This window comes from Grus americana, chromosome 6 (assembly GCF_028858705.1).
Source record: "Grus americana isolate bGruAme1 chromosome 6, bGruAme1.mat, whole genome shotgun sequence".
Taxonomy (NCBI): domain Eukaryota; kingdom Metazoa; phylum Chordata; class Aves; order Gruiformes; family Gruidae; genus Grus; species Grus americana.
In genome coordinates this window covers 30,768,087-30,795,959 of record NC_072857.1, presented here as the reverse complement: position 1 = coordinate 30,795,959, position 27,873 = coordinate 30,768,087, and the positions used below count along the sequence as shown (strand labels likewise).

The following is a 27,873-nucleotide window of genomic DNA, read 5'->3' as shown; positions in this document are numbered from 1 at the left end:
ACACATGCAGACCTTGCTGCTTACATCATAGTATTGTCATGTGAACACTTCTTGTTTTGCTATCAAAAGTACATTATTTCATCTTTAAGAATAAGGAATGAGAGTTACAGGAGCAAATGGGAGACCAAATACAGGTCAGTAATTAATTTTCTATTTCTGTTTTTCCAAGGCTTATAAAAGATATATGTGTGGTGAGAGGTACTAAGTACGTGGATATTGTTGCAAGTGTATATACAGCATATCAATGGCTGTAGAAGCATGCAAAAAATTATCCATACAGAGAATGCACTTCACTGGGACCAGGTACCCTGGAAGTAATGTACATTTCCTGCTAAACGTTTATCTAGTTGTATCTGTATTTACTTAGCTGGCTTAGTCTGTCCTTTGAGGCTATGGGGCTGCGTTTGCAATTGTTTCTCTGACCAAGCATTAGGTGTTAGCCAGGCAAACTAGCTCATTAATGAAATGCACTAAAGAGAAATTAACACGTTGATGTCCTCTGAGTACTCATCTTCCTCTGCATTGATGGGTTGTGTTGTTGATAGTGAAATGGCACGTAAGGACAGAGTATGATCAGTTAAAATCCAAGTTGGACTAACTGATAAGGCTTAAGAATGCTGGTTTTGATTGACAGTGTCATTTAATAAGCACAGAGGGGTCCATTGTTGGACTGGAAACCATGCGAAGAAGACTGCTAGGTGATGTGTACTGTCTGTCCTCTGTGGGGTAGCTGCGGACAGTCTGAACAAAGACTGTCTTTGCTTCTTCTGAAGAACTGAGAACAGGACATGTAACTAGCATAGGATTCTTAAAAATAACAGAGAAGAATGTGTCCTTCAGATAACTCTCAAAACTTGTTGAAGGACAAAGGGCCCTTTTACATACCAAGGCACAAAGTATTGAATTCCAAGGAGAATAGTCTCTACCATAGCTGCTGCTGCAGATCTGTGATGCAGGACTCTGTAAGATGCTTGGTTATTTTATCCTTCTCCTTCTGATTTATGCACTGTGCTTTCCTCTGGCGTGTTTATTTTAAGTTGTCGATCACAGAGAATTCCTTGTGACCAAGTAAAATAGGTTGAGGCTCCTTCAGAGCTCTTGGCTATCTCTCTGGCCATAAGGGAATTCATTGAAAAATTAGATCCATCATGCCTGAACCATTCTTTCTCTGATCCCAAGACTTTTCTCTCCTCTGGATGCTGTGCTTGGGAGAAATGTTCTTTTGCTGGTTTTTAAGGGATTCAAGGAGGATTTCAAACCAAATACTTTTCTTATTAAAAAAAATAATAACACACATGCAAAACACTTTTCTCACTATGCTGTGAATATTATGATAGTGAGTGTAGCGAGAAAAATATGTGTCCATTTAGGGAAGTAAAAAAGGAAGGCATTTAGCAGGAATCCATTTGAGCTTATAAGAATATAGAAGGAATTTCTGCTTTGAAACAGGAGTAATAGTGCTGACAGAGGGAGGCTGACTTATTATACCCAAATAGTTATCATGTGATTGCATTACTCTATAAAATTTCCTTCACAACTGTATGCAATATGATGCTGCAAAAACAATCCCTTAGTTTCTGTATGCAATGTACTTAATGGCATTAAAAAATGCAGAAGATTTTGTGTGAAATAGGGAATAACTTTAAGTCAATAGAAAACTAAACAAAGCTTACAGTGTCATCCAAAGTCCACTGAATTCAATAGCATGATTTGTATCAGGTCCAAAGTAACTAACTTAAATTTATAGATGATCCACATGTTAATTTTCCTACTGACTTTCTAACGGGGTAGTAGGTTTTCCCAATAAAGCTGAAAACTGACTTCATTGTTTTACTCATGAGGGGGAGGGAAGAACCTCAGGTTACACATTGATTCCTGTGTGCATAAAGCTACATAATTGTTTGAAATTACTAAATATTTTCCATAGGGAAAGTGCCATTCACATGCTTAGAAAGTAAGGCAATTTTGAAGGTAATTTATCTGCTGTCAAATTTAAAGAAAAAAAAAATCCACAAACGATGTTAGTGGGGAAAAAAAAATAAATACTGGATGAAGAACACTTCAGAAGTGTAACATTCCTATTCCACATCACATCATAAGCTATAGTTGGAAAAGGCTGTTAAAACAAATCTGACTTCTGTAAATGTAAACCAGCCATCTCATGACAGATTTTTCAACTGCAGTTTGTGATCTAATCTTAGGCCCACTTAAAAGACTGATTTAGTAGTAATGTAACCAAGGTTACACCATATGTGTGTGCATAGTCACTAGATTCATAGTAATCTGTGCTACATAATACGATGTGGATTACTGTGAGCTTAGCAACTATGAGGAATCTAGCTTAAAATAGAAGTGCAAGCTTTGTTCGATACTGTTTTGGATATGTGTATGTGTGACCTTTGCAACAGTTTTGCTGGAGGACAGTCAATTGTTCAGCTGCTGTAAATCTACCACATTCCAAAACTGTCAGTGCATCTGCATTCTTCTGCACAAGCTGACGCGCTCTCTCAGAGGATGTTGTATTCTCTTATCCTGATACTAATAGCAAAAGCACGCAGATCAGTTTATGAAGGGGAGTAGACTCATGAAAAAAAACTGTTGGATCACATCCTGTAAAATTAACTTCAGCTTAACTGGAAAAAATAGATCATTGTTTTCTAAAATGGATACTTAGCAATAGATTATGATATTCATATTTGGGCAACTGCAAAGGAAGGTGCTGAGAATTGAATTCTCCCACTCGTATTAGTGGGATTTCTACATACTCAGCATACTAATCTGCCAGGCCATGCAGAAAAATGAGTGCTTAACTTTCAAGAAAACAAGAGCTGGGCCCTCTTAGTGTAACTCCTTGAGTTCAATTTAGTTCATTCCTCTCACATCACAGGACAACTGCTTAACATTTCCACTTGCTCAGACTTGAGGCTTTAGAAAAAAGCTGACAGGAATAAAAAATCTGCATAGGATTCAGTTCATGGAAACAGAGGCAGATTGTCCAGAACGTACATGATGCCAGGAGTGATGGTGTTTATCAGCAGTCCATCCCTCCACTGGCCTCCATTTGTAAGCTGCAGGTCAGCAGTACATTTCCTGGCATCTCCCTTGACTGGGTAGGGATCCTGTGCTACTCCTGTGTTTATGCTATAGAGAGGTCATATACTTTCCTACATGCTTTTCCATACTAATGAAATCCATTGCTGCAGTGTAGGACCTGGCCAGTGGCATCAGGTCTACAGTTTGGTGGTGTTTTACGTAGCCATCTGGACCCTGGTGTGGCACAAACTTTTAGTCATTTCAAGAATAATAAGAAAATGTATTTTTCTAATTGAAGAGACCCTGCTCTTTACTTGCACATGTGTTCTCCCATCACCCCCTCCCTCTGCCCTAGCATTACACTCTGAATAGCTTCAATCTGTGCTGTGGGAATTGTGGAGCAGCAAGTCATTCAGGTATTGTCTATTCTTGTTCTACCAGCATTAGTCACGGTGTGAATGTGAAATGTCTTCACGTGAAATAACATGTAATTCTACAAGAAATACTAAGTGTCTTATGCTACTATAAATTGTAGCCTGTGAGACTGAGTCTGATATCTGAAGCAAGAGCATGGTGGGAATTTGAGAAACAGTGAGCAATGGATAGTCTGTTTGGCAGTCAAAGAAAAGTACCACTGATTCTGTCATCGAAGGAAGGTGCTTTGTCTGTATAAGCAGCCCTGAATCCTTTTGAATGGGATTCTGCACTCTTTGCTGTAGTGGTGTGGCAGCAATATTGGGCCTTCAAACAGTAAACCTCAGCCAGGTGAAGAGTCCTATGACTTCTTCCAAAGCTGATTCCTTCCTTGCAATTGTTCACAGAGAAATTTCAATGGGGTTTAATCTCTCTTGCCCAAGGAATATTTTGAACTATTAATTTTTGTTTAATCACTTAAAAGTAATCTAGAGTGACTTTGTGGTGCTGGGTTGAAAGTAAGTTGGTGCTCTTTTTCCACCTGCATGTTACCTGTCATGTTGCAATGGAGGCAAAACCAGCATCCCACAAATGCAAACTGCAGCACTGCAATACAGTAAAAACCTTGTTGAAAAGGCACTAAAAACATTTGCTATGACTCTGCTTTCTGTTCCAAAATCTCATTACCCAATAGGACTTGCAGAAAATATCCCACTGAGCTATGGTTAGCCCACCCATTGTGCCCTGGCCCGAGAGAACCGGTGGCTCACTGAGCAGAGCAGTCAGCTATGAAATGCAAAATTTTCTGGTTTGTGTTTGATCTGTGTTGACATGCAGGATGTGCATGCTGTAAAGTAACCCGCTGGTAAGCAGTTCCACCAAAATGTTAACAAACATGTGGTGTTCTTCCATCAGCCAGGTATGTAGCGAGTCCATTGCTAGGAGCTGAAGCATGTGGGAGGAGGGAGGGAGGGATGGACGGACCCTTTGTGACACAAAGCTGTTGTACTAGAAAATAGAAAGGTATACTGGTTTTGGAATGATGCAAGTTGTTTGGATATGAGATTAGCACAATCATTCATATAGTGTCATCTTTTCCATCTATAATAGATTGCAATTATGAAATATTCTCATTTTTAATTATATATAGTTACATATAAAATTCATTTGGTTCATATCATAAGTACCTCTCCAGGCTTATCTGCATATTCCATTATAATTCATAGTTTTCTACTAAGGTAGCCCCAAACTAATCAGTGCTTTACAAGCTAATCAGCTCATACTCTCACAAGTGGCATAATGCAAGTAATTATGCTTTAATTCAACTTCTAAACAAGGAGGAGGAAAAAATCAGATTGATCAAAAAGAGGCTTATTGTGAACTCATGAATTGATAATCATGATTAATGGAGGATCTCTGGGAGGAGATGTGGTTATATCTCTTGCCTGTAACCGTTTCATTGGGCACAGTGGAAAAATCAGCACACATACTCCTGCGGTACATTGACACAGCCAGCAGCCAAGAACCTGTTATCTCCAGCATCCTCTCCTAATCAAATCTGTTATCACTTCTATATTGTCCTGGTTTTCAGCAAAAATCTTTTTTCTCTTAGACAATCTCACTATTATATATAGAAAACCAGGACATATTTATTTTGTATATGCATTTGAGTGAAAAGACAGACTGTTTCTCTAGAAATGCATAATTAAGACAGTGAGCAAGGATTCCCAGGTCCTGTTCTTTACTGTGTTCTTGAATCACAGTAAACAGATGCACAATAATTATCTCTGTCTAATATTTATACAGAGATCTGCAAGGAAAGATGATATAAGCACAAAATAGTTTTGCTAGAGAAGCAAACTGTTAGCAGGGCTTTGGTTTAGAAAAATGGTTCTGTAGTTCAGCTGGTAATTCAACAAGACTGAAGGAGAAAACTTCTATAACCTTGTCAGACAAGCCAGGTGAGAGAGGAACCTTTGAATGTAAAGGGAAGTAGTAAAAGTTCCACCATTGTGTCAAAAATGGACAATGCAGTGCCTACTCTGTCAGAAATCAGAAGCCAAATAAACCTTGTTTCCCTGGAAAGTACATCAGTATCAAGCCAGAAGCTCCATTTTATTTAGCACAGGTATGAATTATTTCTAACTTGCACCCATTAGGCTACTTAGAAGGCAGTCACTAATTCAATTAGAATTTCTGTTGCATTAAAATTGGTGTTTGAGGAATAGATGGATGAGACTTCACTTGTGTATTTGCCTTTGCCATTCTGCGGAAATAATGAATGGCTTAAAAAGGGTAAATCAGGATAAGATGCAGGCATATGCAGTCTGTCAGCTCTGCAATTTAACTTCCTTGGAAATGAAATTGAGATCCAGTGTGTGCCAGAAGAGAGCATGGGGTTGCAAATGCTTTCCTATTTCTCTCAACAGAGTCTAATGTAATACTCAGGATTTTTTCCTGTGCCAAGAAATTCTGCATTATATTGGATTTTTAAATCTTACTATTTTTTACAATTTACCTCTCCTGTAAACTAAAAGAACAGAACTATAGTTATTTGAGACTGAAATACAGATATTTTAAACCAGTTAAAATAAATATGCTTTTGTATAATATATAGTGTCCTTTGGCAATGAGTTCCATCAGTGTAAATCCCAGAGATTAACAGGATTTAAAAATCATTAAAAGGTAGATGGCAAAATAAACTGTTACATAAGCTTTTTAAGATTAGGTTATATACTCCTGAACCCTCCAGCTGGAGGATATGAGGAAAAAATCTCACTTTTATCAGACCTCCAGTGAAACCAACTGCTCAGCTAACCAGACTAGAAATGGAAGAACTTGGTTTGTTCTTCAGGAGCTGGCAATGTCAGTGTGAACGTGAAATGGGTGCTCTGAGGTGCTGCAGAACTGACCACCAGGCTCCACTTGCAGCATGCAGCTGGAGGCTGGCCCAGGGTGCCAAATGTGTGTGACCTACGTGAGTGGCTGGAAGGCATTTACTGAAATGAAATCTAAGGTGTTGCATCTTTTCATTTGGATTTCTTTGAAAGTATTATATACAGAAAAATGGTGAAACAGATGAGTTACTTCTCAGCCTCCTACCATTTAAAGGGTTTATTGGTTTGTGATACCTTTTTAACCCCTTTAAATCTTCCACTCCGGCTTGCTTTCTTCCCCTTTTTCTTGCCAAATATTTATCTGTTTAAAGAATACTCTACTTCTTCCTTCTCAGCACTAAATAAAGCGTCACTGATGGCTCTGGACCATGTCATGCTATAAATGTTATTCCTCCAATTGGGATATGGTAAAGAACTTTATTGTTTGCATTTCAAGGACATGAGCTTAGTTGATGAGATATTTTATTAGTCTTTCCGTATTCATAATTTTCTTCTACGTGGGTGATGCATTCATTGCTTTTCTGGAGAATGAAATAATAACTGGAGAATAATTTGTTTTGCTTGTTTATGTCTTAGGGTTTTATAATAGGCATATATGTAGGTAAGTGCACCTAAAATTGTGCAGTATTGGATGTTTAAGGATTCTTGAACTAGGTGAAGAAAACCCAAGCAGGTTCTGTTCTGCCTGGAGTAGTAGTTGAAAGTCAGGGTAGTTAGAGTCAATGCAAGCACTGCAGTTGGGCGCGGGGGGGGGGGGAGGGAAGAAAAAAAGAAAAAAAAATTTCTTTTTCAATGCCAGCTAAGCTCTGTTAAAGTACAGTACTAAATAAAGTGCCTCATCTTCTAACCAGCATCTGACCCCAGCCAGCAGCCAAGTGCCCCCACAGCTGCTCACTCACACCACTCACCAGCTCCTCACAGTAGGGAGAAAATAGGAAGAACAAAATCAAGAAAACTCTTGAGTTTTGATAAAAAACAATTTTGTAGGTGAAGAAAAGAGGTGAGGAAAAACAAGCGAAGCAAAGGAGGTGGCATGCAACCTCCCACAGGCAGGCTGATACCCAGCCAGACTCTAAACAGCTGCTTTGGAAATGAAAACCCCCATCTTTTTCTTCCTCTACTCTAGGGTTTGTTTTTTTTTTTTTATGGCTGAGCATGAGGACACATGGTATCCCTTTGGCTGGTCTGGGTCAGCTGTCCCAGCTGTGTCCCCTCCCAGCCACTTGTCCACCCTCAGCCTGCTGGCTGTGGGCTGTAGTGGGAAACGGAGAAGACCTTGACACTGTGCACGCGCAGCTCGGCAACAGCCAAAACACTGGTGTGTTATCAGTGCTCTTGTAGCCACAGATCCGAAACACAGCACCATATGGGCTGCTGTGAAGAAAGTTAACTCCATCCCAGTCAGACCCAGCACAACCCCAAATCATACTACTTTTTTTCCAGTTTATCTTCGCATATTCTAGTTTACAAATTCCAATTTCCCATTTTCTTTGGGATCATTTTCTTGCTGTAGAGACATAGAATACTCAGTTTCTCTCAGGTGATTACCATGTTTCATTGCTACTGTGACTCCTTGGCATATTCACTTAGTTATTATTTCTGTACTATTTTCCAGTAACACACTGGGCCCCATATTTTCTTCTGTTACCAGCAAAATCTGTTTTGCTTAGCCTGGCTTTCTTCTGTCGTAGCTCTTCACAGGTTCATCAAAACTATTCATTTAGAGCCAGTAGAAAAAGTTACTGATCCTCTTTGTTTTATTCAGTCCCCAAATGTCTTTTAAATCTCTCTTTTATGATTGCTTATCTATCCGGTATCTCCAAATGATCTCTGTTAAGACAGGCTTCTGTCCCTGTCTTGGCAGATCATGGACTTCCAGGCACAGAGAACAGGCTCACTCTATGTCAGTTGTCAAAATCATTATTTTCTGGAGCAATGCTGCATCCCCGTTACAGTTTACTACCAGACAAGGTGTGTCTATTTTTTTAATCAAATTGCTGTGTATAACGTCTAGATCTAGACTTTGTGTCATTGCATACTTGCATATCCTCTTGTATTTTTCTTGGGGCATTTGTGAGCAACTTATTTTTGCCTTTACTGTCATATTTCCCCACAACTGCAACCCACTTAATTCCTTCAGTTTCTCAATGTCTTCATTAAAATCGACAGCCCACACCCATCATCATGTTTGCACAGCAACTCTTTCAGGTTACTGGCTTGAGCAGCTGGATGCCAATTTCACTCGCTAATTCAGTGTTAAGGAGTCTTTGTAACCCTTATTTGTCTGTGGGAACAATCCCAACCTTGCATTGACCCACACGTACCTGTTACTCTGCCCAGCTTCAGATGTTCCTCGTGGTCCCGGAACAGATGGTTGGTTCCTTCTTCCTCAGGTCAGTTATAATATCTCCTACAGCTTTTCTGCTTTTCATATTTAGGTTAAAAACATTTATTATGTTCTGTTTTCACATGGAGTGAAATTAGCCGTATAATTTGCCCCCTTCACCTCTATTAGCTGAAAGATATTACAAATACTTCTTGAATCTATAGAAAGAAATCTTCTGATCTCTCTTCCTTTCCTTGGCATCCATGGCTTAGGACTTTTGAACTACCCCGTGACTTCTCTCTGAGGAGAAAACATTTACATTTGTTCCAAATTTCATCACCTTTATCAGAAAATTAAACACTCCAGTAACTTTAAAATGTTTAAAATTCAAAACTGCTAGTGATATTATGCCTGGGGTTTGTATATTGTCTTAAATGTGGAAGGTGCATTACAGAATAGACATCAATAAAGTTCCTACGCCAAAGGTAATTGGAAAAAATAGCACAGGACAAGACAAAGATCGTTGTGGAGAGGTCATGAATCTTTTGGCAGTGATGAGACTGTTGACTGACAAGTTAATAAAAAATATATTAAACTGTAATGTATTCTTTTGTGATTGATTTAATGTTATGGTGCTGTTTATACATGCACTTTTTTAGGTATTCATATAGAAAGTAGGTCACCAGTTTGTGTGACAACTGTACAAAGAACCTGAGCCTGGGGAATCTGGGATGATAATGAAAGCTAAGAAAATACAGCTTATGAGATAAAGTGAGGGAAAAGGACTTGTTAGTCTAAAAAAGAAAAAGCTAAGTGATGATAAAAATTAAAATATAAAAATTCTTCTAAGAACAATGATAAGCTACCCTTCCACCAGACATGGGGAAATTAGTTTAATTTTACAGCAAAGAAATAGAAGTTTGATATGAGGAAAGATTTTCTGACTATACAGAATTGCTGGAGTATTCAAAGAGGCTGCGGAACTTCCCTCAGCAATGTTGCGGACACCTGCCAAGATAGGCTAGGTCTTCTCTGGAAGTCCATTCTGCCTCCCATCTCTTCTCATGCTAACATGACTTTTAATGCTACAGTGTAGGCAAGATTATTCCCATTTTTGCTCTCATGGAAAGCTAATTCTTAGTATTGTTAATGTTTGAGTAATAACAACAATATGAAACTTCTGGTTTTCTAATTTTCTGATTTTTTTTCTAATTTTTTGGATGCTTAGGAGCACTTGAGGAGTTTTTTTTCCATTCAGTTGAGTTTTTCCTGAAATGCACTTCTCTCTCACAATTTTATTTTGACTTTTGCAATATATTGTATTTTTTCTTTGAGTTCCAGCTCCTTGGCAGCATATGATCCAGTGAAATGTTGCTTCCGATTTTTCTAAACGAGTTAAAAAATTTATTCATCATGAGAGTGTTTGAATCACAGCAAAGACTGAAAAAACCTATGAGGTAAACAAATTATTTTTGAAAGATAATACAATTCAAAGATAATCTTAGGCTTTTGAGTATGCCTGGATCACAAAGTTTGAGGTAGACAGTGCTGCGTCTGTCTAGACTGTGCAAAGTTTTCCCAGTGTTTCAGATAGGAGAGCTGACCGGCACTTACATGATTTCTTGCTTCAGTTCCTATGCAGCAAACAGGAAATGTCTCTACTTTGTACAAATGGCAAAAGTGCCAGCTTTTGTTAAAGCAAAAGAAAAGATTGTCAGGACAAGGATTTTGTAAATGGGGAGAACTTTATAGTGATATAAGTTGCTTTCATTGAAATCTCTGGGTAACAGCTTGCTGAGAGCAGCTCTGTATTTGATTTACATAATTTGGCTTTAAGTTGTATTGTTTGTTTGCAGTATACTGCCTCTCTAAGGAGCTTTCTCCATGAATAAATAGCAGCATTGGATTAGAACCACCTCTGCTATATTGAGATTACATTTTAGGGGGGAGAAAAATGGGAAAATAACATTTTTTCGTATGTCTTGCAAATTATTATGAAATACTTCTGCCCTATGTATGAGGAAAAGCCAACCCTGATAGATTTGGCTCTTTCCCTGGAATTTGAGTATGTAACAGTCATAATTTCTTTTTTCCTTTAATTCTGTCTGTACATATTTTAGGTTAATATAGAAAAGTATCTCTCCTTCATTTATGTCACACTCAGGACAGTATTTTTCTGATTCATTTTACTGATAGCTTTAAAAACATGTATTTTCTCATTTGCAGGAAGCTCTGAATCCCAGACTTCTTTTGGTCTCTCAAGCCTACATTCCAAGAAATAATGCAAGAGATAATTATTCAATAGATTATATATTTAGTGTGTTCAGGAATTGGGGATAAAGTTCTCCCTTACTGAAGTCAGTTGCCTTCAAAGGGGTTAGATTTAATCTAAGAAGCTGGGTTATTTCCTTTCCTAGGATTGAACAGAAAGTAAGTTTTCCTTGTCAGCTTCATTTACCTTAGGCTGAAATATTATAATGCTTGCATAAAACCTTGTTAAAGCTCTTTTGAAGTTTGCAGAAGTAGAATGAATAACATCTCCAGACTCTGGCCCAGTGTTTCTCCAGAATATACCTTTGAGTAAAGAGGGCTTTTGTAAACCCTGAGAACATAATGCAGTTTAGGCTTGCCTTCTTTCAAATTCTGGCAGCCTCAGAGCAAAATCAGCCAAGACTAAGAAAATGTCCTCCTTCTCCCAGTCTCTTTCAAACTTTAATGTTTCAGTTCTGCAAGGGCCTAGGAGCCTGGCTTTGATCCAGGCAACTATTTGGACTTTGGGCGTTGTCACCCATATAAAGCGACACACTCAAGTGCTGTCTGACATTTCCCTTGTTCAAACCCTGAAAGATTAAGATCTTGATCCTGATAATTTCCACCATACCAGAAGAAAGGTGCCCAAGCTATGCATTTCTGGAAACTGGGAAAGTTTAGTGGAGAAGCTGCACTGGGCACTTGCTTTCTTGTCATGGTCTTTCTTAAACATCAGTTACTGACTGTGGCTCAGAGGTGAGACACTGAGGTGACACCTGTGATGTTAAGACCTGTACCACTGATGTTAACAAGTTCGAATGCTCTTTTCTGGCTGAAATGTCACTTCTTTAGCTGACAGGAGGTGAGTCTCTTCATCTTTAAATTCTGGAAATGAACATGCTTTGCTTTACCAAGCAAATAATATCTGAAAACCATGAGACTGACAAATCTGCCTTTAGTCCTGGTGTTGCAAACTGCCAAGTTGCCAGGGTGCAGAAGGTGAAATCCTGGTGGCAGTGAGCCCATTAGTTTTTTCATATTATTTTCATAAGGCCAAGTGTTTTAGATGATAGGTTCAAAATTTTACTGCCCTGCTTATCTCTTGACTCTTCTATTCCAAATTAGAAGTGGGAAACAAATACTTTAATAAAACGTGTTTTGTAGGAGATGTGAAATACTGAGAACTACTCTTATCAGTATGAAGAAATCTCCCACTGCTTTGAACCACTTGTGAGTATATAATGTCAGTACCGTATGTCCGATATGATGGGAAAAGATCTTGACGTCTTAAGTTGCTGGTTTATGCACAGTTAATATTCTTAGGATATGTGTTTTTTTCCAGGCTTCATTTCTGGAGTGATCATTCTAATTATTGTTAAACACAAACTGTCAGAAATTGGCAATAAATACAACTGTAATGAAAGATTGTTTCAAGAACCCTCATAGAAACTTCTCTGTTCATTCAACTATCAGATAAGCATGTTGGCTAGCAATAAATCACACTTTTTAAGTGACAGTTGAATATCTTTTATTTGGAATGATATTTAATCAGGCAAGAGTAAAAGATGTCAGAGAACATTACATTTAATTGATACATCAAATGATTAACAATGGGTGAAATTTGGAGGCCCTTACTGGGTTTTTGATTCAGTGCTCTACTTTAATGGAAGTTTTGCCTGAATAAGCATTAAGTAACAACTGATTCTGAACCTCAGAATGTGACCCAGTAATACTTACCACTTATGTTGTGCTCTAAACTTTCAGAGCTCTTCTGTGGGTCACATCTTGAACACAAAGGGGCTATTGAAGTGAGCATGATTTGGTCAATTAACCTGTTAAATCTTTGCGTGCAAGGCAGTCGGAGGCCCACTGTGGTTTTGGAGAGGGGTTACTCAGATCCAGCAATTTACAATATGCTGAGAATCCCATAGAGGTTGTATCCAAGTAGGGGCCTTGTCGGACCCCTGCTCCTCTTGGAATAATAAATCACATGGTACTTTTTCAATTGGAAAAACGTATTAACACGTCTGCTGCTCCAGCTGGAGAGAATAAAGTCATAATGGTTTATGATAAATTGCATATATTTCTTGTATCCATACCATTTGTGAAATACTTTTTCCCCTCAAGTTGAAACCACAATGACACGTAGAAAGGGTTCTTTATAATGCACCATCCATGCAGACTGGGGGAATATTAAAGACTAATTAAAAGCATAAGTCACCAAAGTTGATTAGAATGCAAACTAGGCCTAATTTCATGCAGGATCCATTAAAGGCAGCCACGGCTGTAGTAGAGATACAAAAAGGCTGAAAAACTGCTGTATTTAGATTAAAAACATATACATGAAAGCCAAGAATCCCATGGAGGGGAGATGAAAGGTCAAAATGACAAAGGCAATAGGAAGCAGAAACCAAAGGGGGAATGCTGTTGCTGGATTTCAATCACATTGAAGGCTTCTCTGAGGTGATTTACCAGCGCAAACTAAGCTGGGTTTGGTTGGAATCTTGCTGAATGTCAGATTGATCCTGCTTTCATGGAGACAAAAGTGCCAGATTGCTTTTGCACAGATAGTCCATGTAGTGCTCTCACATGTCGTCTAGTAGGCAAGATAGAGATGAAGTGCCAAATCAATTTTGCGTGATAGTGGTATGTTTACTGCTCACCTGCGAAGGCCATTTCCAGTTAGTTTGAATTGTCCAGCATGCTGATTCTTTCTCCCGACACTCCCACCCTGAACATAGCCTGTGACTGTAGACTGGGAAGAGAACTGTGTTTTTCTGCCTGTACCAGATGAAGGGATGTGTAGACACACCTTTTGTTTAAATTGTGAGCAGTAGGCCTAAATATTTCTTTTTCAAAAATCAGCATGACATGATTTGGTTTGTTTTTAATAACCCTTTTGATTTCATTCCTGTGTTGTGGTTATAAGCAATTACCATGCTGCTTTTCCCTTCATCTAAAGCTTTCTACACGCTGGTGGCAGGTTTGCATATTAAATCCTAGCACCATCCCTGCAGCCAGCTGTGTCATCACAATCGCTCAGCCATTTGACTCACTGTGGTTATTGGTTTGATGGATTACAATCAGGATTTTGATCTCAGAGCAGCTTTTGAATAGCAATGAATACTGAGCATGACAAATGATATCTTCCTGAACCCACACTTGGCTAACTGCCAGCATTTCATCTTACTTGGCCACTGTGTAGCTTTCTATCTTGTTAATCACAACACTTTGATAAGGTGCCCTGGTTTCAGCTGGGTAGAGTTAATTTTCTTCCTAGTAGCTGGTATAGTGCTGTGTTTTGGATCTAGTATGAAAATAATGTTGATAACACACTGATGTTTTAGTTGTTGCTAAGCAGTGCTTACAATTAAGTCAAGCATTTTTCAGTTTCCCAGGCCCTGCCAGCAAGGAGGCATGAGCCTTCCGCAGGAGGTGCGTAAGAAAGGAGAGGGCACAGCTAGGAGAGCTGACCCAAGCTGGCCAAAGGGATATGCCATGCCATATGACATCATGTTCCGTCTATAAGATAGGAGGAGTTGGGTGGGGGGTGGCGATCGCTGCTCAGGGTTGGGATGGGCGTCAGCAGGTGGTAAGCAATTGCATTGTGTGTAACTTGTTTTGTATATTCTATTATTATTTTCTCTTCCTTTTCTGTCCTATTAAACTGTCTTTATCTCAACCCCTGAGTTTTGGGGTTTTTTTTCCTTTCTCCTCCCCATTCCACCAGGGGCAGGGATGAGTGAGCAAGTGGCTGCGTGCTGCTTAGTGGCTAGCTGGGGTTAAACCACACATAAGGGGTTTGTAGCCAATTGTTGGGATCCATGGAACAAGTACCAGAACTACATTTTACTGTACCTTTAAGTCCTACCATAGATTTTATTCTAAATCTGATGTTTTCTCCTTTGATAGAGCCATTTTAGAAGAAATACGTATAGGCCTGTCTTTTCTTCATTGCGCTCTGTTGTTAGGGGCTTTGCTCTTGGAAATGCAGCTGTTCCTTTACATAATTTAGTTAAAATTAACCACTGCTTCCTAGCCTATTTCATTACAGCTCAATACTTCTGGGACTTAAGGTCTGATATTGCATGGAGTCGAGTTTGCAATCCTTAATTTACAGCTGTTACTTACAGAAACACAAATACACAGCAGGCATTTGATGAGGTCCTCTTCATCATCCATTGATGTATACAGTAGACACAGACATTTTATTTCTTATGTGGAAGATAAAACTTTGGGAATTCTGACACAGATTTAAGTGCTGTCCAATCTACAAAGTCCTGGACATCTCATAAGTGGCAAGGGTGAAGCCTTTAAATACTGAAGCAAGATCTATATGGTAGGAAATAACTATTAAGTTCTCCCATTGTTCTCTGTGGACATTACCCATCATTTTGAGAGCTCTATTAGATATGCCTCCACTTCATCAACTTTCTGTTTTTAACAGAAGAATTGATTATGTGGATTTGATAGGCAAAGTTGCCAAACTTCCTCAAGTAAGTGCAAACTTACTCTCCATGTAGAAAGTTGCTAGCACTTCTGCTTGATATTTATAGTCTGATTTCACAAGGTGTAGGAGACAGAAGAGTGCTTTGAAACCCAGCTCAGCAGCGACAGCATTTATTTGTCCACATGTTATATTCTTTTCTGTGGCTCTTGAAGGTCTTTTTGACAAGTGAAGTTCACAAAGATGGTACATTACTTTTTTCTGGAGTTAATTTAACTTTTCAATTGTGGACCTATGCTATTCAGCTCCTCTTGTAAAGATCAAGGTAAAGTTTCTGAACTGTGCCTGCAAAACAATGTCAGCTGTTACTCTAACACTTATTACTGCTGCAGCTAATAAGTGCTGGATGCAGCATGTGAGCTGTGGGAGTGGTGGGGGTCTGCACGTAAATTTTCTGCTATTTTTTTCAACACTGAATATCCAGTTTCAAGTTCAAGTGGAGTCATTCTTGCAACCATAAACAATGATGCATACTGAAAAGCAGCTTATTTTAACATAAAAAACCTGTTCCACTTCAAAGGGTTTATTTAAAGCTGGGATCAAATGGCTAACTGTTGCAGCCTGCAGCTTCGCTCTATCTCCTTGCTTATCTTTTGCCTCTGTTGCTGTGGGGAGATTAACTCTTCCTTGGCTGTAGACAAAACACAGTTTATATGGTGTTTGTGACATAATGGGGGGAAGGAACAGCTAAGTACTTTGTTATTTTGTGGTCAACTCAGCAGGGTAAACTCAGATGACAAGTTTTACAAGAGGGAACAGGTTGTTCAGGTAACTGCATCCTCCAAGACCAACATGACCAAACTACACTGTTGGGTGGAGAAGGCCATCAGGATCTTTCATGATATGTGTGTGTGTACACACACACTCTGAACCTGTTCTCCAGGAGAGTAAGGCCTGCTGCATTCTGCTTCCCCTGCATCCTCTCTGTCTTCTCATCCTTCCCTTCCAGCTGTTGTCTAGCCTGTTTGTGCCAGAGTCCCATTTCACTGAGCCTTGCTCTCCTGACTTCTCTACCTTCTCCTTGATTCTACTTGTATCAGTAGTGTTACTCATGCAGCTTTGATGAATGGGATTGGTGGAAGAATTACTTCATGTGAGAGGGACTCCCTAAGTATTCGATGTGTGTAGAGCCAGGTAGGAGCCTGAACCAGCTAGGAAGTGGTCAAACCCCTTATGTTATTTGTCTGTAGCATTCTCTCGCTCTGCTCTTCATTCTTTGGACATGGACAGTGTGCAGTGTCAGAATAAATCAGAAAATGCAATTCTGATGCCTTAGTAGCCTCCTCCTGCACCAGTTGTCATGTTAATGTTTATAATATATGTAGATCAGAAGAATAATGATGGCTGGCATGTTACATGTTCTTGTTGACTCCTTTGGTGCACTCCACTTTGTTTTACACTATTTCTTCATGAACCTGCTTTCATTTCACTGTGCCATGCTCTTTGTCAGACATACATGTCCTGTAGGCAGCAGCAATATGCTGATCCTTGTGCTTGTCCGTGAGCAACAAAAGAAGATGCAGGTAGGTTTTTTTGGCATGTTTTACTCTAGCAAATGCTTGTTCTGAGTTTTGTTTGATTCTTTTTATACATGTTGTACTGCAAACAGCATAATCAGCCTCTTAATGTTCAGTTAGCCTTATGAAAGGACAGCCTTTTGTTCCACCTTTCCTTTTCATTAAATTTCCTATCAGATTGAGCTTTTAGGACACAATGCAAAATATGACCTCAAACATTAGTTTCTGTTAAGATTCTGAATTTGGAAGTCAACTGGCAGTTCTGCTGAGGGAGGAATGGGGCAGAACAAAATGGTCTTTGCCTTGCTGTCATGGCAATGGCAGTGAAGTGCTGATAAGTAACAATACACATCTGCCTGCATTAACTCCTTACATATCCTTCAGGGAGAAGTGCCCTGGCATATAACAACAATATCTTTCTCGTAAAATATTGAAGTCAGCTTAAGGATTTTAGTTAATAAAGAATTATATTCTTGTATAATAAAATGGGTCACAAATGGGACATGTTTATTATGTTCTAGGAGATTTGAGGACTATGACTGTTGTCTGAATTGTTACACGCAGTGGGGCACTTGTATGAAGGATGACCCCAAAGTTTTGGGGTTTTTTCTAGAGTGTGTCTGTTCATATATATATATATATTTGTATCAGAAATAGTGTGGCCAGCAGGACAGGGAAGTGATGGTCTCCCTGTACTCGGTACTGGTGAGGCTGCACCTCGAGTACTGTGTTCAGTTTTGGGCCCCTCACTACAAGAAAGACATTGAGGTGTGCTGCAGCGTGGCCAAAGAAGAGCTACGAAGCTGGTGAGGGGTCTGGAGAATGAGTCTTATGAGGAGCAGCTGAGGAAACTGGAGTTGTTTAGCCTGGAGAACAGGAGGCTGAGGGCAGACTGTATCACTCTCTACAACTACCTGAAAGGAGGTTGTAGCCAGGTGGGGGTCGGTCTGTTCTCCCAAGTAACAAATGATAGGACAAGAGGAAATGGCCTCAAGTTGCAGCAGGGCAGGTTTAGATTGGATATTAGGAAAAATTTCTTCACAGAAGGGGTTGTCAAGCACTGGAACAGGCTGCCCAGAGAAGTGGTAGAGTCACCATCCCTGGAACTATTTAAAAGACATGTAGATGTGGTGCTTAGGGACATGGTTTAATGGTGGACTTGGCAGTACTAGGTTAATGGATGGACTTGATGATCTTAAAGGTCTCTTCCAAAATAAATGATTCTATGATATATATGTCCCTTTTTCAGTTTCATCTTCTGTTCTTTTAATGTCAGCTCTGTCTTCTGTGAGCCCGTGAGCTATCCTTTCTGGTCTTTCAAAGTAGCAAGCTGTGTTTGTGCATTAAATCAAGTAATTGCACCTAGACAGATTTTGTTCTTGTTTTAGCCAGAGTGCTGTTTTAAGCAGATTTAATTTTAGAGTCAATTTCAACAGCTGCTATAAGGTAGGGTCCAGCTGGAGGGCTGTGTTCAGTCCTCGGTTCTCACATAGCCTTGCTATGCAGCCATGGGTGAGGCACTTCCTGAGCTGGGACTCCCTCCTTGTTAACTAGCGGTGCACAGAGGACACTTTCCTTTTGCTTTTGAGGATTTGGATTCCACCATGTTGATTCCACTTCTCTTGAGTCTTTTCAGAGGCAAACCAAATCTGTGCTCGGCATCATTGTGAATTAAACCTTAGATCACCAAGTTACCTTGGCAATTTCTGAATCGCACTGCTGGCCTATTTTCTGTTATGACCATTGCACTTCTAAAGCATCGATCAAACCTTGTTACCTCTTGGTTTTTTTGATACCTTTTAATTTCTTCTGTCATTATTATCTATTTTTACTACTTTACTACCTTCATTACTTCCTTTAATTCCCTGTGTGCTATGTAACAACACTAAAGCTGTAATCCTTGCATTTATTGTTTTTTCCAACTTGATTATTTATTTCTGCCTATTGGCCAACCCTTTCTTCAAATACTGTCAAACATGTCACTGTATCAACAACAATAACCTCAACTTCCAAACTGCTGACTCCAGTAGTTAAATCATAATTTGTGTCACTTCAATTATTTACATTACTTCCCAAATAACTTTTATGTTGAATTCCAGATTTTGAAACCACATTCCAAAGTACAGAATATCTTTGCTCTTCTCTTTTTTTCCTTCTGGCTGGGATTATCTTGTGCAGATGACTTTTTTTTTTTATGTGAAGGAGACAGGACTAATGTCCATATGCACAGTCAGCCCTCGAGTGGAGTCCCTACTTTGCTTCTTTCCGTCACACACATTCATTCATTACACCAGTGTAAGTGTCAGTTAAACTCCCATACATCTCCAAGGTGGCAGTGGAATACTTTGCTATCAGATTCAGTGTTTAAGGGAAGTTGTCTTGATTTGTGTGATGAGGTAAAAAGCACCATATCATTTACTAAAGATTAGTGCTTGAATTCAGCCTGGCTTACTATAGTAGCAGAAAGTAAATTGCCACTTATAAACTCACCCAGCCCCTGTGTTCTAAGTAATTCTTGTTAGCAGAAAGGAGAAGAGGGCAAGGGCTGAAGCACCATTTTATACACCACCTAGGACAGAACTCTTAGGTAGAAATTGGAATTGCTATGCTTTTTGTGGAACATTTTTTTTGTCCAGTGGCATGAGAGAAAGGACTGTAAATGACTACTGCAAAACTTGGAAGCAGATCTACATTTTTTAGATGTCAAGTTTTTCATCTGCATTTGTCCTTAGATCCCACATGAGATTAATCAGGCACTAGGACTGAATCCACTTTGGAGAAATGGGACAAGATTTAACAAATAGATAAATGAATGAATGAATTATAAAGTCATGGTGCACAAATTAAAGATTCTCACAGAGTTGCAGCATTTGTATACTATATCGTCAAAGCTGGAGTAGTTTGCTCACTGGACTATGACACAGTACTGAGTTTGCATGTTTTAGAGTTGCAGTGATGCGAAAGAGAAGGGCTTTTTCACTAAATTTTGTTCAGTCAGTGTGTTTGCTTTACCATAAATACTCTGAGTCGGCTGCGCATCTTGTAAAGCTGAAAGGGGAGAACTGACCTCTGTGTCAAAAGAGCCAGCTCTCACAGCACCTCACTTATTTGTGCCTGGAAAGACTGGGCTGTTGGTTATAAAATGGAGACTGCAGTGTTCAAAAGCTCTCATCTTGCTTATGAACCCTCAGATTTTCTGCTCACAGTATCAAGTCCAGACAGAGGACAGCAATCTACTAATGCTACCAGCTAACGGATGTTCCCTGTTCTTTTGTTGCTGGAGTTTTGGTGGTGGACCAAACCCTTTTGGAACATAAAGCAGTAAGCTGCCAGAGTCAGACAGTAGCAGAGTGTTTCTGGGTTACTAAAGGCAGTTTTCCTTACAGGAAGTGCTGCAGGAAGGTAACGCAAGTAACACTGGAACTGTTCAGGTCATCCCTGTACTGGGAATTTTCACAGTCTAACTTCAGGCACCTAATTCTGGTGGTGATGGGGCTGAAAGCTCCTGTAGAATCAGTGGGACACCTATGCTTCCCTGACAACCTAGGCACGGAGGCTGCTGGCACCCAAGTTGAATGCCTAAAGCTAAACAGTGAGACCATTCTCTTCAGGCTAGTCCAACCACAGAGCAAAAGTCTACCACCACTGCTAACTAAAGGAAGTACTTCTTCAGCTGTTCCTTTAGTGCTGAGCACATACCAGCACCCTAAATGCATGGTGGAAGTCATCAAAAGCTAAGCATTAACACAACTTCAACATCTTCAGGCATTAAATTAACACAGCCTCAACATCCTGAGACTGCAAGCCATTATCAGAAACTCTTCCAGCAAACCATAGCCTTTTTCTTGGGTTCGCTGGTGTCCCTGAGACCTGTCTTTGTATCTCTCCCCTCCTGTTTGGATGCCCACACAGGAGCAAGAAGGCTGTGGTCTCAATCTCATATATAGAGGTTTTTTTCTTCCTATGCCTTTCCACCCATTGACGAATTAAGAGCTTGTGCAACAAGGAATACCTAAAATGGGAGGACTAAAGATATCAGGCCTCATTTGTTCACACGCTCTGCTACTGCCCATAATGCGCTGCTGTGCAGAGTGCCCCTCTCTAGAGTCCTGGGAACCGCAGTGAGGAAGAGGATGAGGTTGCTCACCCTGTAAGTTGCTTGAGCAAGAATAGGTGCCAAAGTCAGAGTCAGAATCCCAGGACCTGATATATCATGGTGTATTGTTAGCTGTATTTGTTTTGGGGGCTTTTGGTAATTTTTCTTCTAGGTTTTTGTCTCTCTATTTAATTATCCTTTTCAGGACTGATTTCCTGACTTAATCTGAATGTGCATAAATCTCCACCATAGATTTATCATCTCTATAGAAAGCGCTTTCAGAGTGGTTGTGCAGCTTCCCAGAAAAGGGACACTGTTGGAAAATGAAGCTTTCAGATTCAACAATAAGCCTACTATTATGCTGATTTTTGCCAAGCTTTCCCTCACTTCTTTCCCATTTACTACAAGAGTGAGCTCAAGGCTTCTTTTTGTTTGTTTTTGAACTTCAGTCATTCTGAAGTGTTTACCACCCTGCTCAAGTCCACTCACTCTGAAACATTAGACACCACAAGATACTGCTGCATTGCTTCTGCAATCAGAATATGCTCAGGGTCTTTTTTCAACTGCATGTCTCTGAAGGTTTTAACCAGCCTGTTTGCCAATCTTAAAAAAAAAAAAAAGTAAAAAACTTTCTTGGAATATTGTACTTTGACTGTCACAGTCATTTGAGGACATTGTATTTTTAACCAAATGTGAGATCTCAGAGCAGCAGTTGAAATTATCTTTGATATAAATAATCTCATTGCAAAACAGATTTTTGTTTATGTAGTATATAGTCTGCGTGCTCATAACCATTTAATCAAATTCAGGCATTGTCTGAGCAAACATAATGGCCATTAACTTACATGTGGGTTGTGAATTATCTTTTCTGAATTTGACCTGTAGCTTTGAGAGCCAAAAACGCTGTCTTCTGTGATTTTTTTTTGCTTGGGGTCATGCATGCAAATGCATGGGCTTTTCTGTTTCTAAAAAAAATTTCAGTGTTGAATACAACTTTCTGCTGATAACATGTAGAAACCCAGCCTCTCTAGGGTTTTTTGGTCCATTGTGACTGTCAGAATTTTTTGTAGTTATCATGAATCTTTTTCTTCTTTCCACGGTGATATTTCATATAATGCTCTTTACGTCTCCACACAGGTCCTTTGAAAGGACCTTCTATCTTTTCTTTGCTTGGCAGCTCTCTCCTAAGCTGAGCATGTAAACATCTATCTCCTGAAGAAATACACCCTGTTAATCACTTCTGGTGCCTCTCTTTGAACTTCTTTCCGTTAACGTTGCAGTTTTTAACTGCAGTTAACAAAAGCCAGGATAAAATGTTATTATCAGCCCTTCTCCTGGCTTAAAAGAGCCATGTTACGTTTATGCCCCAGCTCAGCAACTGCTGTACAACATGAGCTATGTAATTTGCTGTTTTCTGTATCTTCACCCTCAGATCTGTTGCCAGACCACTGTGACTGTACAAGTTTATTTCAAAATTTCTGTGTTGAATCGATTTCCCCGTTGTGAGCCAGAAACAGTTTTGTGCCAGGGGAATTTCAACTGATGTAATTTGTTGCCAATTAACAAACTTTTAATTACTGATTCTGGTATTGAAACCAACAAACAAATACATACTTCAAGAGACACCTCAGCTCCCCTCCAGATGCCTCTCCTCCCTGCTCTGTGGTCAGTGCACATGATACCCAGTCCCTTTGGTGAGGCAACGGGCCCCAAATAGCAGGAGGTGAGGCTTTGTGCATTGGGCAGGACTCAGAAGACCTGTGTCTCATTTCTGCAGCTGGGAGGTTCTCTGCACTGTTTCTTTCTGTGCTGCTGTCTCTTATCTGCAAGCCAGGAAAAATGGCAGTGACTTGCTTCAGGTAGTACTGTGAAACTGATTGCTGAGAAGCCGTCCAAGAGAGGACGTGATGTTACTGATGTAACTGAAGTTCTGGAGTCTGTTGCTCTTGTGGGAGCAGTCAGTGTTTGAAGCAGCAAGGAGATAGAACAATTACATAAGGATGTATTTTATTACCTTTGCATTCAGTTGGTTCCTGTCCCATCCGTAGCCCTAAGGAAAAGCAATAGGAATCAAGTGGCACAAGATACAAAGCCATATTGTGTGTGGCAGTGTGTTCTTCCCCTTCAGAAACAATGAATTTACAAATGTTGTGTGATGACATTCCTCTGCATTACTGCAGCTTGATAACTGATGTTAGATTACGACACGTCACTGTTCAAGGTCCTTTTCATGACAGGTCACCAGCTGCCAGAGCTTCACTATCAACTGGATCTCAGTTAAAAAATTCTTTAAAGAAAAAGGGGGTGGTATTTTTAGCCCAGGTCACTTCAGTGGTCTGGTCTGCAGGGAAGTTTCACAAACTGAGAAGAATAACAGATTACAGTGCCAAGATGGAGACAGGGAGGTTGCAAGAGTAAGAAATCATTAAGGCACCTTTACTACCAAAGTTACTACATTGTACAGTTACACCTGGACTATCTTATCTTTGTCATATACACTGAGGTTTGGAAATTCCTTTCTTCTTTTGCAGATGAGAAACTGAGGCCCAGAGAAATTAAATGAGTTGTCTGTGGTCCCATCAGAAATATGACTATAGTTATATAGGAAATATTGTGAACTGAGGATTTAATGCAAAATCCAAAGCCAGTCCTCTGACCAGCCCATCTCACTTCTAATATAGCCCAAAGGTGCCAGCTGGGATATTTAATTGTTGTTGATTATCATTTTACCTTTTTCAGTGAATAACCTCTACAGAGGAACCAAGCACTGCAACATGTGTTGACCATAAGGTTCATACTGCTATTTGACCTAAACAGAAGATGAGAACTAAACTCTGGGCAGCTGGTGTCCTCTTTTTGAAAATGTAGGCTCAGCATACAGCCAAATATACTGCAAGTCAAGGCAGATTTGCACGTTTTCTGCAAAAATTTAAAAGCCGGTGAAGTAATGCTAAAACTCTTTCAACACTGATGTAGAATCTGTGGCACCTCATCGGGAGATCAGCTTCTAGATGTTGGCCCTTTATTCCCTAGAAAAAAGTTGGCAGATGTTGCACCAGTCTCTGTATGGAGGGCTCCTGTTTCCTGAAGATTTGTTTGAGGCAGCCATTCATGATCCTCACTGCAGAATATTCATGATCCTTCTGTGTTCCCATTCCGGCCTCTACATTCGGTTGCTGTGCCTCTACTTTCAGTTTCCTTCTGCCAGCTTTTGCACGTACCTGCAGGCTTCCCAAAGCTGCTGTTTCTTCCCTGTGTGTTTACAACTCAGCCTAGTACTTAGTGTTTTCCTCGCTTGTGTTTAGTACCCAGACAACTTGCCCTCAAAACTTTCAAAAGACACCATTTCTCACCAACAGTTGTGGATGAAAAAAAAACCCCAAGAATTAATTAACTTCAGTGTACACAGGGTACAAAAACTTTATTGGAAAATACATAAAAAGTAGGCCACTGAATTTTTATTTAACTTTTCTAAATAAATTTAAAGTTAACGTTAAATAATTTTCTTTAAGTCACTGCTTTTTAAAAAGTCAAAAGTAAAGATATGGAATGGAGTTGCACCTCAGGTTTTTCTTCCCACTACACTGTCACAGAAAAACCTAAGCTATTTCTGGCTGTTCTTATTTTTAGATTGTTCTTCATATACCATCTACTGTCATTGAAATTAATGAGAAAATAAAAGGAGTGACCTTTGGCTGAGCACATACAGTTTATGCATGAGCTAAACAGCAGGATCCTTTTTCATTCTTCTTTTTCCCACATTCTCTTTCTCCCTGCTCTCCCCCATCCAAATATAATTTGTAAAGCCTTTAGAGCCTTTCATCCTATGTGTTTCCACTCTGTTTCTTTAGATGAGTCTCAGGTCCATGATTCACATCTATTCTCTTGTGCTGAAAGGTCAGCAGCACCCTTGTTTTATGAATATAATGCACCATTCTCTTGAACTTCAAAATTGTTTCCAAAACTCCCAGGCAAAATTCATACAGCTCAGGGTGCAGATAAATGTCAGCAATAATATAAAGAGCACTCTCAGAACACAAATACAACCCTGGACATTCAAAGTTACATTGTTTAAAATAAACCTGCATTTACTGAAGTATTTGAATAGTTTCGAAGACGTGATTCCAAATGAATGTTAATTCTGAACCTGTGGCCTTGCTGTAACATTGAATATCTAATTCATTCCCAGCTTTCTGCAGCAGGTGGACGAGCCCATTCAACAGATACTGATTCTACAAAGCCACCGCAGCTCAATAGAGTAGAAACTGCCCAGCGAAGTTTGCTTGGGCGTCATGTCACAGAGCACTGTGTGCTATGACATACCACGCTGAGGTGGTTCTCTGCCAGCCTTGAGGAAATGCTGCCAGCTCTGCCTGCCTTGGACGGTGGGTCAGATACATACTTGTCGTAAATCTCACCTTGAATTATTTTCCATGCTGCAGTTTGGGAATCCTTGGTTGAAAATACTAAGGACTGAGTGCTGCCTCCAAATTGTGTTTGAAGATGTAATAAGTTATTTTTCTGACTGAGGGTAGGGAGTTCAAGTAGAGGTACGTTCTGACCAAGAGAGTCTCCTTTGCGTTAGCAAGAAGAGAGGTACGCAATGATTTTGAGAGGAAATGCTATGATTTTCCAGTACTTGTGGCTCACGTTGTTAGCAAAAAAGAGCACTGATGTGCGTTTGGGTGAAGGAACTGCTGATGATGGTGTAGGACCCCACCAGATTACAGTTGTTTATGGAAAATTTATTCTGATTTTTTTAGTTCCAAGTGTGCGGTTGTACCCCCATATTCTAGTGTTTAAGCGGAGAGTTATTTATTGCTCCTTCGGCTTTGTGTTAACAACCCTGACCATGTATTTCCTCTGGAGTATTTAGGTGGTATTTTAAAACATTGATTACTGAAAAACTTGCAGTAAATTTTTATATTGTGGTTGTTTGCCCCGAGTATTCACAGAGAGGAAGATCCATATACTAGCAATGATTCATGTTGCCTGTTTCATTTTGCTTAGTGTGAAGTTCTTGAATAGGTCTTTACGTGAGGACTAGTGGTGTTACTGTGCGTGTCAGGCATTTATTTGTACGTGGCAGGAGGGGCACGCATAAATTCTGAACTCGCTGCAGAAGTAAATCCCGGAACCTGGGGGGCTGCTCTCCGTCCCACATAACTCTTCCCGCCCGGCACCCAGGAGGAGCACGACACGCGTTGCGCTGCCGGAGCCGGGCTTCGGGCGGGTCACCCACCCCGCTGCCGAGCTGTCCCGTCCCGGGAGAGCACCCCATCGCCCGGCTCCGTACCCACGCTCCCAACCCGCCGGCGCTCACCCGCGCAGCGCCCCGCGGCCGCCCCGGCCTCCCTCAGGGCCGTCGCTGCGGGCCGGGGGAGCGCGGCGCCGCCGTTGCTGTGGGCGGGGGCCGTTGCGGCCGTTACTGAGGCGGGCCCGGGGCGGTGCACGCGTGCAGGGGAGGGGCGCGAGGCGTGTTCCCGCGAGCGGGCGGCGGTGCCACAGCCGCGACCCACTACCGGCCGCCGCCGAGCCCCGCGGGTCTGCAGCCTCCTCCTCGCTCTCCGCCGCGGCGGCCCGGCCTCGCTGCGGCCCGGCGGCTACCAGGTAAGGCGCCGCCCTCCCCTCGGCGGCACCTGCGCGGGGCGGCGGGCCCGCGGGGGGCGGCGGAGGGCTCGCCGGGAGTTTCCTGCCGAGGGGTGCTGGGGAAGGAGGGCGGTTGCTGCCGTGTCCGCGCGGCACCCCACCCGCTGCTCTAACGCTTCGGGTCCCGGCGCCGACACCCAGCTGCGGGCGGGGGCAGACGGGCCCCTCCTGCGGTTGCGGGGGCGGCCGCCAGGCCCGGCCCCGGCCCCTCGGACCCCACCCGGCGTGCGCCGGGACCGGCTCTGCGAGCGCCCAGGAGCTGCTCGCCGCGGCTCGCCCTCTCCCGCCGCTCCGCTGGCCCCCAGGCGCCGCCGGAGCCGAAACTGGGCAGTGCTGTGCTGTTCGGGGCTATTCAGTAACAGCCTTGGTCATAAATGATTAACTGCACGCCCGGGGAACAGGGAGCCGGGTCTTTCCGAGCGCGGCCGTTTATCCCCGGCTGTCTTCGCGGCCAGGCGCGCTGAGCCAGCGGTACGTTTGTTTCTGAAATGCTGCCTTACGTTTTCGCACGGGCTGTGAAGCGCTGCTGCGAGTGCTGACATACTACAAGGTAGGGACGAAGGTTGCTGTGCCCTAGCTACTGTTTCTGCATGTTATGCACCCGTTTGAGGATTTATCTGCGCCAAGGTAAAAGGCAACTGAGGTGATGGGGTTGGTTTGTGGGGGTTTTTTTAACGTTTGTTGTCTTTCTTACTCTGCATGAAAAATTTAATCATTAGGTGTGCAATTCGTTGATAAGCAGTGGCAGCTGGCAATATTCTTTTATTCTCTATCAGAATGCAATGCTTCCTTTGTTGAGCTGTAAATGAATAGTGTAAGCTTCTTCCCTACCATCAGCCTCATCATCCTGAGATGTGAATCACTTGTACTACCAGATTTATTTTCTCTAGGAGAGCTAAGAGGCACCACAGAAAATCCATCTATTTCATTCCAGGACACATTCCCCTGGATTGATTTGGTTTATTCTAGCTTGAAAATGTGCAAGTGCTTTATATACTTTATGGCAGCTAATGGTCTTCCATAGGAACTCTTTTCTGTTAACTTTTAAATTTGCATTACTAGTGTATGTGTAAAGCATCTTTCTTCTGTTTCTTTGATGTCCTGATGCAGTTATAAAATATTTTTTGAAATGGGATGATTCAAGGAAAGTAAACTAAAAACAGAAAGTGGAAAAAACTGCTGCA

General features: G+C 41.0%; 1 protein-coding gene across 6 annotated transcripts in view; it reads left to right on the top strand.

Annotated features, from left to right (window-relative positions):
- SPATS2L (spermatogenesis associated serine rich 2 like) overlaps window positions 1–27,873 on the top strand; it is a 141,264-nt gene that overhangs the window by 33,224 nt on the left and 80,167 nt on the right. Inside the window, exon 1 of one of the 6 annotated variants that reach the window (XM_054829366.1) lies at window positions 52–134. The exons of 1 other annotated variant lie outside the window; for it this stretch is intronic. The gene's annotated coding sequence lies outside the window, so the exon portion shown is untranslated. Of the gene's footprint in view, window positions 1–51; window positions 135–12,084; window positions 12,151–26,510; window positions 26,651–26,926; window positions 27,240–27,873 lie in introns of those variants that run through there. 4 more of the 6 variants (XM_054829365.1, XM_054829361.1, XM_054829367.1 and 1 more) reach the window with 4 other exon arrangements.